Source organism: Urocitellus parryii, chromosome 3 (assembly GCF_045843805.1).
Source record: "Urocitellus parryii isolate mUroPar1 chromosome 3, mUroPar1.hap1, whole genome shotgun sequence".
Lineage (NCBI taxonomy): Eukaryota > Metazoa > Chordata > Mammalia > Rodentia > Sciuridae > Urocitellus > Urocitellus parryii.
In genome coordinates, this window is record NC_135533.1 from 46,559,634 (window position 1) to 46,572,985 (window position 13,352).

Below are 13,352 nucleotides of genomic sequence, written 5' to 3' on the forward strand. Positions count from 1 at the left end.
ACTAACAATGTTGTCCATGTTGCTAGCATGAACAAATGACATATTATTCTTCCTTGTACACTATTAACTTTTGCACAGTTAATTATTCCCTCTTTTTTTGAAATGCTTTTTTCCTTTGATTACAGTAATATTGCATTTTCTTGGTTTCACTTGTATCTTTTTGGAAATGTTAATCCACATTTTTTTAGACTTTCTTCCTCTACCATCTGATTATAAAATATTGCAGTTCTTGCTTTACTTCTCTTCTCTTTTCCCTATATCTCTGTGTGATCAGTCTCTCCTGATAGATTAAGCTACTGAAAGCATCTATAGCACATGGAACCACAATTTCAGTGGCTTAATCCAAAGTTAATATCCCTCTCACATAGACTTATGTGGCGTTCCGAGTTAGTATAGCTCTTCTATAAATGTACCCATAGTTGGAAGCTCCTTTTGTTTTATGAATCTTCTATCTTACAGATAATAAGAGATTTTACTCTTCTTTCATTAGATGAAAATAAAAGAAAAACCAGGAGGAAGATACAACAGTGTCTTAAGCATTCTTATCCAGGAGTCATACACATTTTCATAGACATTCCTATGGTGACATCTAGTCACTTCTTCCCACCTACATCTGAAAGGGCTTAATAATGTGGTTCCTGGCTTGCTGTTGTTTCTCGTGGAAGTCTCTACCCTTTGCATGAGGTTGACAAGTTTTTGATTGCCAACTTAATTAGTGGAAAGGCAGACACTGGGGATAAATGAAAAACAATATTGTAAAGGTGTCATATTTTCCCAGATGATCATAAATTATTATGAAACCAATAAAATAACAGGACTATTTTAAAATCTAAACAGGCCGAATTTTAATAGTCATATGGAAAAAGTTAATATTTATGAATAATCAAATAAAGTATGAGAAAGAACAATAAATAGTAATTAGCTCCACCATTATGTACTATAAAGCTACGGTAATTAAAAATTTTGGTACTGACATAAGATTAGATAGACATTCGAATAGAACAGAATTAGAAGTTCAGAAATAGCCTCAGTATATATGGGAATTCCCCATATGATGAAAATGGCATTCCTCATTTGTGGTTTAAAAAAGTGATTATTTAGCAAAATGCTATTAGTAAAAATGGGTGGTTATCTGGCCTAAGAAATTTAGTTCTCTACTAACTAATATCTGAAGGCAACAAATGATCTCATAAAAGAATTAGAAGAAATTGTAATGTAATCATTTTGTAATCTTGGAAATTATGATTCACAAATCTAGAGTCAATCCAAAAAAGCTCAGTGCAACTGACCAGCTTTGTGGATGGCTTAGTTAACCAATCAATAAATGGGCCAAGGAACTGAACAGACACTTCTCAGAAGATGATATACAGTCAATCAACAAATATATAAAAAAGTTCATCATCTCTAGAAATTAGAGAAATGCAAATCAAAACTACTCTAAGATTTCATCTCACTCCAGTCAGAATAACAGTTTTTAAGAATACAAACAATAATAAGCATTGGCAAGGATGTGGGGGAAAAGGTACACTCATTTGCTGGTGGAACTGCAAATTGGTGTAGCCAATATGGAAAGCAGTATGGAGATTCCTTGAAAAACTGGAAATGAAACCACCATTTGACCCAGCTATCCCTGTCCTTGGTCTTTTAGTCCCAAAAGACTTAAAAATAGGATGCTACAGGGACACAGCCACATCAATGTTTATAGCAGCACAATAGCTAAACTGTAGAACCACCCTAGATGCACTTCAGTAGATAAATGGATAAAAAAAATGTGGCATATATACACAATGGAATATTATTCAGCAATAAAAGAGAATAAAATTATGGCATTTGCAGGTAAATGGATGAAGTTGGAGAAGATAATGCTAAGTGAAATTAGCCAATCCCAAAAAATCAAATGCCATATGTTTTCTCTGATATAAAAGGCTGATTCATAGTGGGGTAGGGTGGGGGACCATAGGATGAATAGATGAAGTCTAGATAGGGCAGAGGGATGGGAGAGGAAGGGAGGAGTATGGGGGTAGAAATGATGGTGGTAAGTGATTATCCAAAGTACATGTATAAAGACACGAATTGATGTGAATATACTTTGTATACAACCAGAGATATAAAAAATTGTGCTCTCTCTATATAACATGAATTGTAATGCATTCCTCTGTCACATATAAAAAAATTTAAAAAGGTTTAAAAATATTGATTGTGATTTCTTGTTATTATAATTATTATCATGTATTAGCTATACAAATCAATGATCTTCAGTCACATTGATCTTGTCCCCCGCTCTTCTCCTTTCTCCCCACTCTTATCTCCCTTCTTTCTTCTCCCCATAATTCCTTTTCCAGACCCTAATAATCCCTCTTCTACTTTCAGGTCATCTTTGGTTTTTCAGTTTCCAAATATGAGGAAAAACATGTGATATTTGTCTTGTTTTGCTTTATTATTATTTCTTATTAGAAAAATAATACTTAAGCAATTCAAATAAGTAAACAATATATAAATTAAAAAGTTAAGGGGGGATCCAACATGGCGGCCGGCGAGCAGGCAGCATTTTCTATACCTCCGCAGTAACGGGATCAGAGAGACACATAAATACACTTGCATGGGACATGCTGAGGAACTTCTAACAATTTTCCACTGAAAGGAGACCTGCCGATAACTAGTAAGTCTGTGGGAGGGGTCAGTTGGTCCCAGGTGAGTGAATCTCCGCAACGCGGATCAGGGACACAATCCCGCCAGCCGCCGCTGAACTGCAGCGAACATAGGAACCTACTGGGCCCCGCAGGCCTGAGTCCCTGAACTGACTCTAGCGGCTTGGTGCTAGGATCCACACTCCTAACACCCCACCCCACCCCCAGCCAGTTCGGAGCAAAGCGGACCAGGGACACAACCCCGCCGGCCGGCCACGGGCGGCGGCCAGACTGGGCCCCGCAGGCTTGAGTCTGTGAACGGCCTCTGGCGGTCCAGCGATAGGATCCACATTCCTACCACCCCACCCCCAGCCGGCTCGGTGCATCGCAGATCAGGGACACAATCCCGCCCGCCGCCGCTGAACTGCAGCGAACATAGGAACCTACTGGGCCCCGCAGGCCTGAATCTATGAACTGACTCTAGCGGCTTGGTGCTAGGATCCACACTCCTAACACCCCACCCCACCCCCAGCCAGTTCGGAGCAAAGCGGACCAGGGACACAACCCCGCGGGCTGGCCACGGGTGGCGGCCAGACTGGGCCCCGCAGGCTTGAGTCTGTGAACGGCCTCTGGCGGTCCAGTGATAGGATCCACATTCCTACCACCCCACCCCCAGCCGGCTCGGTGCATCGCAGATCAGGGACACAATCCCGCCGGCCGCCGCTGAACTGCAGCGAACATAGGAACCTACTGGGCCCCGCAGGCCTGAATCTGTGAACTGACTCTAGCGGCTTGGTGCTAGGATCCACACTCCTAACACCCCACCCCACCCCCAGCCAGTTCGGAGCAAAGCGGACCAGGGACACAACCCCGCGGGCTGGCCACGGGCGGCGGCCAGACTGGGCCCCGCAGGCTTGAGTCTGTGAAGGGCCTCTGGCGGTCCAGTGATAGGATCCACATTCCTACCACCCCACCCCCAGCCGGCTCGGTGCATCGCAGATCAGGGACACAATCCCGCCGGCCGCCGCTGAACTGCAGCGAACATAGGAACCTACTGGGCCCCGCAGGCCTGAATCTGTGAACTGACTCTAGCGGCTTGGTGCTAGGATCCACACTCCTAACACCCCACCCCACCCCCAGCCAGTTCGGAGCAAAGCGGACCAGGGACACAACCCCGCGGGCTGGCCACGGGCGGCGGCCAGACTGGGCCCCGCAGGCTTGAGTCTGTGAACGGCCTCTGGCGGTCCAGTGATAGGATCCACATTCCTACCACCCCACCCCCAGCCGGCTCGGTGCAAGGCAGATCAGGGACACAATCCCGCCCGCCGCCGCTGAACTGCAGCGAACATAGGAACCTACTGGGCCCCGCAGGCCTGAGTCTGTGAACTGACTCTAGCGGCTTGGTGCTAGGATCCACACCCCTAACACCCCACCCCACCCCCAGCCAGTTCGGAGCAAAGCAGACCAGGGACACAACCCCGCGGGCTGGCCACGGGCGGCGGCCAGACTGGGCCCCGCAGGCTTGAGTCTGTGAAGGGCCTCTGGCGGTCCAGCGATAGGATCCACATTCCTACCACCCCACCCCCAGCCGGCTCGGTGCATCGCAGATCAGGGACACAATCCCGCCGGCCGCCGCTGAACTGCAGCACACATAGGAACCTACTGGGCCCCGCAGGCCTGAATCTGTGAACTGACTCTAGTGGCTTGGTGCTAGGATCCACACTCCTAACACCCCACCCCACCCCCAGCCAGTTCGGAGCAAGCGGACCAGGGACACAACCCCGCGGGCTGGCCACGGGCGGCGGCCAGACTGGGCCCCGCAGGCTTGAGTCTGTGAAGGGCCTCTGGCGGTCCAGTGATAGGATCCACATTCCTACCACCCCACCCCCAGCCGGCTCGGTGCATCGCAGATCAGGGACACAATCCCGCCGGCCGCCGCTGAACTGCAGCGAACATAGGAACCTACTGGGCCCCGCAGGCCTGAATCTGTGAACTGACTCTAGCGGCTTGGTGCTAGGATCCACACTCCTAACACCCCACCCCACCCCCAGCCAGTTCGGAGCAAAGCGGACCAGGGACACAACCCCGCGGGCTGGCCACGGGCGGCGGCCAGACTGGGCCCCGCAGGCTTGAGTCTGTGAACGGCCTCTGGCGGTCCAGTGATAGGATCCACATTCCTACCACCCCACCCCCAGCCGGCTCGGTGCAAGGCAGATCAGGGACACAATCCCGCCCGCCGCCGCTGAACTGCAGCGAACATAGGAACCTACTGGGCCCCGCAGGCCTGAGTCTGTGAACTGACTCTAGCGGCTTGGTGCTAGGATCCACACCCCTAACACCCCACCCCACCCCCAGCCAGTTCGGAGCAAAGCGGACCAGGGACACAACCCCGCGGGCTGGCCACGGGCGGCGGCCAGACTGGGCCCCGCAGGCTTGAGTCTGTGAACGGCCTCTGGCGGTCCAGTGATAGGATCCACATTCCTACCACCCCACCCCCAGCCGGCTCGGTGCAACGCAGATCAGGGTCACAATCCCGCTGGCCGCCGCTGAACTGCAGCGAACATAGGAACCTACTGGGCCCCGCAGGCCTGAGTCTGTGAACTGACTCTAGCGGCTTGGTGCTAGGATCCACACTCCTAACACCCCACCCCACCCCCAGCCAGTTCGGAGCAAGCGGACCAGGGACACAACCCCGCCGGCCGCGGGCGGAGGCCAGACTGGGCCCCACAGGCTTGAGTCTGTGAACGGCCTCCGGCGGTCCAGCAATAGGATCCACATTCCTACCACCCCACCCCACCCCCAGCCGGCTTGGAGGCGGCCAGACCAGGCTCCGCAGGCCTGAGTCTGTGAAGTGCCTCTAGCGGTTTGGCGCTAGGACTTTGGCAGCGCTTAGTGCTGAGTTCCAGCTATCAGACAGAGGAGAGAAGCGGTCCAGTTGGGTTCCAGACACCGGTCGGACCACAGAGGAGGACAGCAGCCGCCATTTCGGAGAGATGATGTAATCATCCCCATGTTCTATTGATCTCAGCTCATCCAGCGACGGAACAGGTGATTTCAGGCTGGTAGTTGCCTGCGTCTAGCAGACAGATTTCTAGCTCAGGCTCGGGACTGGGGATCTTGTGGAGAATACTCCTAGAGGCTCATGCCTGGCAAGGCGTGTACCGGGCACTGAGCAGCTGGATTCTGGTTCCCGGGGCTAACCTGGCCCAGGTCTGAGGAAACTGCGGAGACTGCCGGTGGAGGCCAGCTCCAAGTGGAGCGTGCGCTGAGCTAGGGGCGACTGGGTTCTGACTCCCGGAACAGTTTTGGCCCGGGGCTAGGGAACCCGTGGGGGTCGCTCGCTGGAGCCAGCTCCCAGCAGAGAGTGTATCGAGATAGGAGAGGCGGGTTCTGGCTACCGAAGCTGCTTTGACCCAAGGCTAGGGAACCAGCGGTGTCTGCTTCTCAGTCAGGGTCCTGTTGGGTGCTGTGGGGGCAGAGTGGAGCTTCCACCTGCACCCAGAGCAGGCCAAGTGACCCGCCGGCGTGGTAGCATGACACCCCAAACGCAGCTGGGTCTGAAGAGAGTAGCCGCCCACGCCTAGAATAGGACCAGCGGCCCCGCGAAGCGGTAGCCAAGTAACCTCATTTGGAGTAGGGGCTGTGCAGAGCGTGCAGGCAGACCTGCGGCCCACTGGCAAGACAGGCCAGGTAGCTTGCCAGAGTGGTGGACACGTAACACCGAGGCAGTTGCGTCACACTGGTTGGAGTGGGGGCGGAGCAGGGTCGCCGCCCAGGTCCGGAGGGGGCCCAGCGACCCGTTGGAGAGGTAGTCAGGTACTCCCATTGGGAGTGGGGGCTGTGCAGAACTGTGACCCACCGGCCTAAAAGTATGCCAGCGTGGTAGACTCGTCACACCAATTGGAGTGGGGACCCAGCAGAGCCGCCACCCACATCCAGATCAGGACCTACGACCCCAGGGCGTGGTAGTTACGTTACCACAATTGGAGTGGGGGCAGAGCAAAGCCGCCTCCTGTGCCCGCAGGGGGGGCAGACCTGTGACCGATCAGCGTGATAGATAGACCACCATAATTAGAGGAGGAGCACAGCCACTACCCACCCTGCAAGGGAGACTTTCCAACTATACAAGAGCAACATAAATAAATAGGGGGTAAATTTCAAAAACACAACAGTTGCACCAAGCAGAAAGAAACGCGAGCAGTATGAAAAGACAAGGAAAGAAAGGACCACAAGCAATGCAGGTCAACTCAACTTTAGAAGAGGTAATAGCTGCAACAGATGGAATATCAGATAAAGAGTTCAGGATATATATGCTTCAGATGATCTGGAGTCTCAAGGAAGACATGAGACAGCAAAATCAGACAATGAAAGATCACATTGACAAACAAATCCAGGAAGTAAAAGATCAATTTCACAGGGAGATAGAAGTAATAAAAAACAAACAAATAGAAATTCTAGAAATGCAGGAAACAATAAACCAACTTAAAAACTCAATTGAGAATACTACCAGCAGAGTAGATCACTTAGAAGAGAGAACATCAGACAATGAAGACAAAGTATTTCAGCTGGAAAAGAACATAGACAGCTCAGCAAGTCTGCTAAGAAACCATGAGCAGAACATCCAAGAATTATGGGACAATATCAAAAGACCAAATTTAAGAGTCATTGGGATACAGGAAGGCACAGAGCTCCATGCCAAAGGAATAAACAGTCTATTCAGTGAAATAATACGAGAAAACTTCCCAGAATTGAAGATTGAGACAGAATCCCAAATCCTAGAAGCCTACAGGACGCCGAATGTGCAAAATCATAAGAGATCCACACCTAGACACATTATAATGAAGATGTCCAACATACAGAATAAGGAGAGAATTTTAAAAGCTGCAAGAGAAAGAAAGCAGATTACATTTAGGGGTAAACCAATCAGGATAACAGCTGATCTCTCAACACAGACTCTGAAAGCTAGAAGATCCTGGAATAACATATTTCAAACACTGAAAGACAATGGGCTCCAACCAAGAATCATGTATCCGGCGAAATTAAGCTTCAGGTTAGAAGATGAAATTAAAACCTTCCACGATAAACAAAAGTTAAAAGAATTCGCAGCTAGAAAACCATCTCTTCAAAAAATCCTTGGCAAAACATTACAGGAAGAGGAAATGGAAACTAACATTGATAACCAACAATGGGAGGTAGGACAGTAAAGGGGGGAAAGTAGTCAAAGAGGATAACAAATCAGGTTTAGTAACATCAATAAACAATTATGGATAGAAGAACAAACCACATCTCAATAATAACCCTAAATGTTAATGGCTTAAACTCACCAATTAAGAGACACAGGCTAGTAGAATGGATCACAAAACAAGACCCAACAATATGCTGTCTACAGGAGACGCATTTGATAGGAAAAGATATACATAGACTGAAGGTGAAAGGTTGGGAAAAAGCATATCACTCATATGGACCGCGGAAACAAGCAGGAGTGTCCATACTCATATCTAATAAAATAGATTTCAAGCCAAAGACAATCAAAAGGGATAAAGAAGGACACTTCATACTGCTCAAGGGAACCATACACCAACAAGACATAACAATCATAAATATATATGCCCCAAATAATGGTGCAGCCGTGTTCATCAAGCAAACTCTTCTCAAGTTCAAGAGTCTAATAGACCAACATACAATAATCATGGGAGACTTCAACACACCTCTCTCACCACTGGACAGATCTTCCAAACAAAAGTTAAATAAGGAAACTATAGAACTCAATAACATAATTAACAACCTAGACTTAATTGACATATATAGACTATACCACCCAACTTCAAGTAGCTACACTTTTTTCTCAGCAGCACATGGAACCTTCTCAAAAATAGACCATATACTATGTCACAGGGCAACTCTTAGACAATACAAAGGCGTAGAGATAATACCATGCATCTTATCTGATCATAATGGAATGAAACTGAAAATCAATGATAAAAGAAGAAAGGAAAAATCAAGCATCACCTGGAGAATGAACAACAGGTTGCTGAGTGATCAATGGGTTTTAGAAGACATCAAGGAGGAAATTAAAAAATTCCTAGAGTTAAATGAAAACACAGACACAACATATCGGAATCTATGGGACACATTGAAAGCAGTTCTAAGAGGAAAATTCATTGCTTGGAGTTCATTCCTCAAAAAAAGAAAAAACCAACAAATAAATGATCTCATACTTCATCTCAAAATCCTAGAAAAAGAAGAGCAAAACAACAGCAAAAGAAGTAGAAGGCAAGAAATAATTAAAATCAGAGCTGAAATTAATGAAATTGAAACAAAAGAAACTATTGAAAAAATTGACAAAACTAAAAGCTGGTTCTTTGAAAAAATAAATAAAATTGACAGACCCTTAGCCATACTAACGAAGAGAAGAAGAGAGAGAACCCAAATTACTAGCATACGGGATGAAAAAGGCAATATCACAACAGACACTTCAGAAATACAGAAGATAATCAGAAATTACTTTGAATCCTTATACTCCAATAAAATAGAAGATAGTGAAGGCATAGATAAATTCCTTGAGTCTTATGATCTGCCCAGACTGAGCCAGGAGGATATAGACAACCTAAACAGACCAATAACAATAGAGGAAATAGAAGAAACCATCAAAAGACTACCAACTAAGAAAAGCCCAGGACCGGATGGGTATACAGCAGAGTTTTACAAAACCTTTAAAGAGGAACTAACACCAATACTTTTCAAGCTATTTCAGGAAATAGAAAAAGAGGGAGAACTTCCAAATTCATTCTACGAGGCCAACATCACCCTGATTCCGAAACCAGACAAAGATACTTCAAAGAAAGAAAACTACAGACCAATATCTCTAATGAACCTTGATGCAAAAATCCTCAATAAAATTCTGGCGAATCGGATTCAAATACATATCAAAAAAATTATACACCATGATCAAGTAGGATTCATCCCTGGTATGCAAGGTTGGTTCAATATACGGAAATCAATAAATGTTATCCACCACATCAATAGACTTAAAATTAAGAACCATATGATCATCTCGATAGATGCAGAAAAAGCATTCGACAAAGTACAACATCCCTTTATGTTCAAAACTCTGGAAAAATTAGGGATAACTGGATCATACCTCAACATTGTAAAAGCAATCTATGATAAGCCACAGGCCAGCATCATTCTGAATGGAGAAAAATTGAAGGCATTCCCTCTAAGATCTGGTACAAGACAGGGATGCCCTCTCTCACCACTTCTGTTCAACATAGTCCTCGAGACACTGGCCAGAGCAATTAGGCAGACGAAAGAAATTAAAGGCATAAAAATAGGAAAAGAAGAACTTAAATTATCACTATTTGCAGATGATATGATTCTATACCTAGCAGACCCAAAAGGGTCTACAAAGAAGCTATTAGAGCTAATAAATGAATTCAGCAAAGTGGCAGGATATAAGATCAACACGCATAAATCAAAGGCATTCCTGTATATCAGCGACAAATCCTATGAAACGGAAATGAGGACAACTACTCCATTCACAATATCCCCCCAAAAAATAAAATACTTGGGAATCAGCCTAACAAAAGAGGTAAAAGATTTATACAATGAAAATTACAGAACCCTAAAGAAAGACATAGAAGAAGACCTTAGAAGATGGAAAAATATACCCTGCTCATGGATAGGCAGAACCAACATCATCAAAATGGCGATATTACCAAAAGTCCTATATAAGTTCAATGCAATGCCAATCAAAATCCCAACAGCATATCTTGTAGAAATCGATAAAAGAATCAGGAAATTCATATGGAATAATAAAAGACCCAGAATAGCAAAAACAATACTAAGCAGGAAGTGTGAATCAGGCGGTATAGCGATACCAGACTTCAAACTATACTACAGAGCAATAGTAACTAAAACAGCATGGTACTGGTACCAAAACAGGCGGGTGGACCAATGGTACAGAATAGAGGACACAGTAACCAATCCACAAAACTACAACTATCTTATTTTTGATAAAGGGGCTAAAAGCATGCAATGGAGGAAGGATAGCATCTTCAACAAATGGTGCTGGGAAAACTGGAAATGCATTTGCACCAAAATGAATCTGAATCCCTATCTCTCGCCATGCACAAAAGTTAACTCAAAATGGATCAAGGAGCTTGATATTAAACCAGAGACATGGCATCTGATAGAAGAAAAAGTTGGTTATGATCTGCACGCTGTGGGATCGGGCTCCAAATTCCTCAATAGGACACCCATAGCGCTAGAGTTAACAAACAGAATCAACAAATGGGACTTACTCAAACTAAAAAGTTTTTTCTCAGCAAAAGAAACAATAAGAGAGATAAACAGGGAGCCTACATCCTGGGAACAAATCTTTACTCCACACACTTCAGATAGAGCCCTAATTACCAGAATATACAAAGAACTCAAAAAATTAGACAATAAGATAACAAATAACCCAATCAATAAATGGGCCAAGGACCTGAACAGACACTTCTCAGAGGAGGACATACAATCAATCAACAAGTACATGAAAAAATGCTCACCATCACTAGCAGTCAGAGAAATGCAAATCAAAACTACCCTAAGATACCATCTCACTCCAGTAAGACTGGCAGCCATTAGGAAGTCAAACAACAGTAAGTGCTGGAGAGGATGCGGGGAAAAGGGCACTCTTGTTCATTGCTGGTGGGACTGCAAATTGGTGCAGCCAATTTGGAAAGCAGTATGGAGATTTCTCGGAAAGCTGGGAATGGAACCGCCATTCGACCCAGCTATTCCCCTTCTCGGTCTATTCCCTAAAGCCCTAACAAGAGCATGCTACAGGGACACTGCTACATCGATGTTCATAGCAGCTCAATTCACGATAGCAAGACTGTGGAACCAGCCTAGATGCCCTTCAATAGATGAATGGATAAAAAAAATGTGGCATTTATATACTATGGAGTATTATTCTGCATTAAAAAATGACAAAATCATAGAGTTTGGAGGGAAATGGATGGCATTAGAGCAGATTATGCTAAGTGAAGCTAGTCAATCTTTAAAAAACAAATACCAAATGACTCCTTTGATATAAGGGGAGTAAACAAGGACAGGGTAGGGACGAAGAGCTTGAGAAGAAGATTTACATTAAACAGGGATAAGAGGTGGGAGGGAAAGGGAGTGAGAAGGGAAATTGCATGGAAATGGAAGGCGATCCTCAGGGTTATACAAAATGTCATATAAGAGGAAAGGAGGGGTAAGACAAGATAATACAAATGGAAGAAAGGATGTACAGTAGAAGGGGTAGAGAGAGAAAAGGGGAGGGGAGGGGAGGGGAGGGGAGGGGAGGGGGGACAGTAGAGAATAGGACAGACAGCAGAATACATCAGACACTAGAAAGGCAATATGTCAATTAATGGAAGGGAAACTGGTGTGATACAGCAATCTGTATATGGGGTAAAAGCGGGAGTTCATAATCCACTTGAATCAAACCGTGTAATATGATGTATTAAGAACTATGTAATGTTATGAACGACCAATAAAAAAAAATAAAAAAAAAAAAAAAAAAAAAAAAAAAAAAAAAAAAATCCATCATATCAAAAAAAAAAAAAAAAAAAAAAAAAAAAAAAAAAAAAGTTAAAAAAAAAGATACTGCAGTGAAGGTCACGGTGATCGGGGAAACAATATCTTCACACTCTCTGCTGAGACCTTTGATAGTTGACAATAGATTGAAAACTATAGCAGCAGGTAGAATTCCCACATACTCTCATAGAGGTTTTTCTGATAAATGGTTACAAGTGAATAATAGACCTTTCAATTAAAGCAATTCTTTCAAAGGGATTAGTTCTAAGATACAAGCTTCCTTTGTAATTTTTTTCAGTGTTAATGAACCTGAGGTCCTAGCAAACAATGGAGTTCCTGTAGACCTCTCAATGAGAGACAGTTTTTGGAATGATCATTGTTGGGACAATACAATTAGGAAAGATTGATGGAGCATGTGTTAGCACAATATACATGCAAAAAATAATCTCATACCTTAAACTTGATGGGTGCTGAAACATTAAAAATGCTAGAACACTGAAGTGTCTATAACAGCTGTATTGCAGCAGAATTACTGCCACAATGCCTAAATTCAGTGAAGTTCTACCCAAAAAAAAGATCTAGGCAACATGGTAATTGGTAAAAGAAACAATGGTACCAAGTAGATCACTTAGGCTTATTTTCTACTTTATGAAAGATTGTGTAATGTAGTCATATAATGGCTTTGGAAAGACTATTTAGTTTTAATTTGAATGCCAAAATATCTAGAGATAAAGCTATTAACAATATCATATTTGGTGCTGAACAGAACATGAGAAAAATCTAGACATCATTTGATATGAAATAACCATTCAATTCTACTTTTAAAAAGCACTTCATAAGTAATATTTTTAATTACTACAAGATGTATGATGATTGAGATATAATTTCACTTAGAATATAGTAAGATTGATATCTTTCAGACTTTTCATACGTCAGCTCTATTTTAAAGAGGACAATCAATGCCACTTTGTATGACCACATTTAATTTACTATAATTCACTATAATCTCTGATTTTATATAATGGGATATATGGGATGAATGGGTTAAGCTATAACTATTTTATATTGCCCTATGAGTTTCTTACTTACATGACTCACGAAATCATTTAAGTCCTTTTGTATAAATAGAAGAAACCCTGGATATGGTGCTCTGGC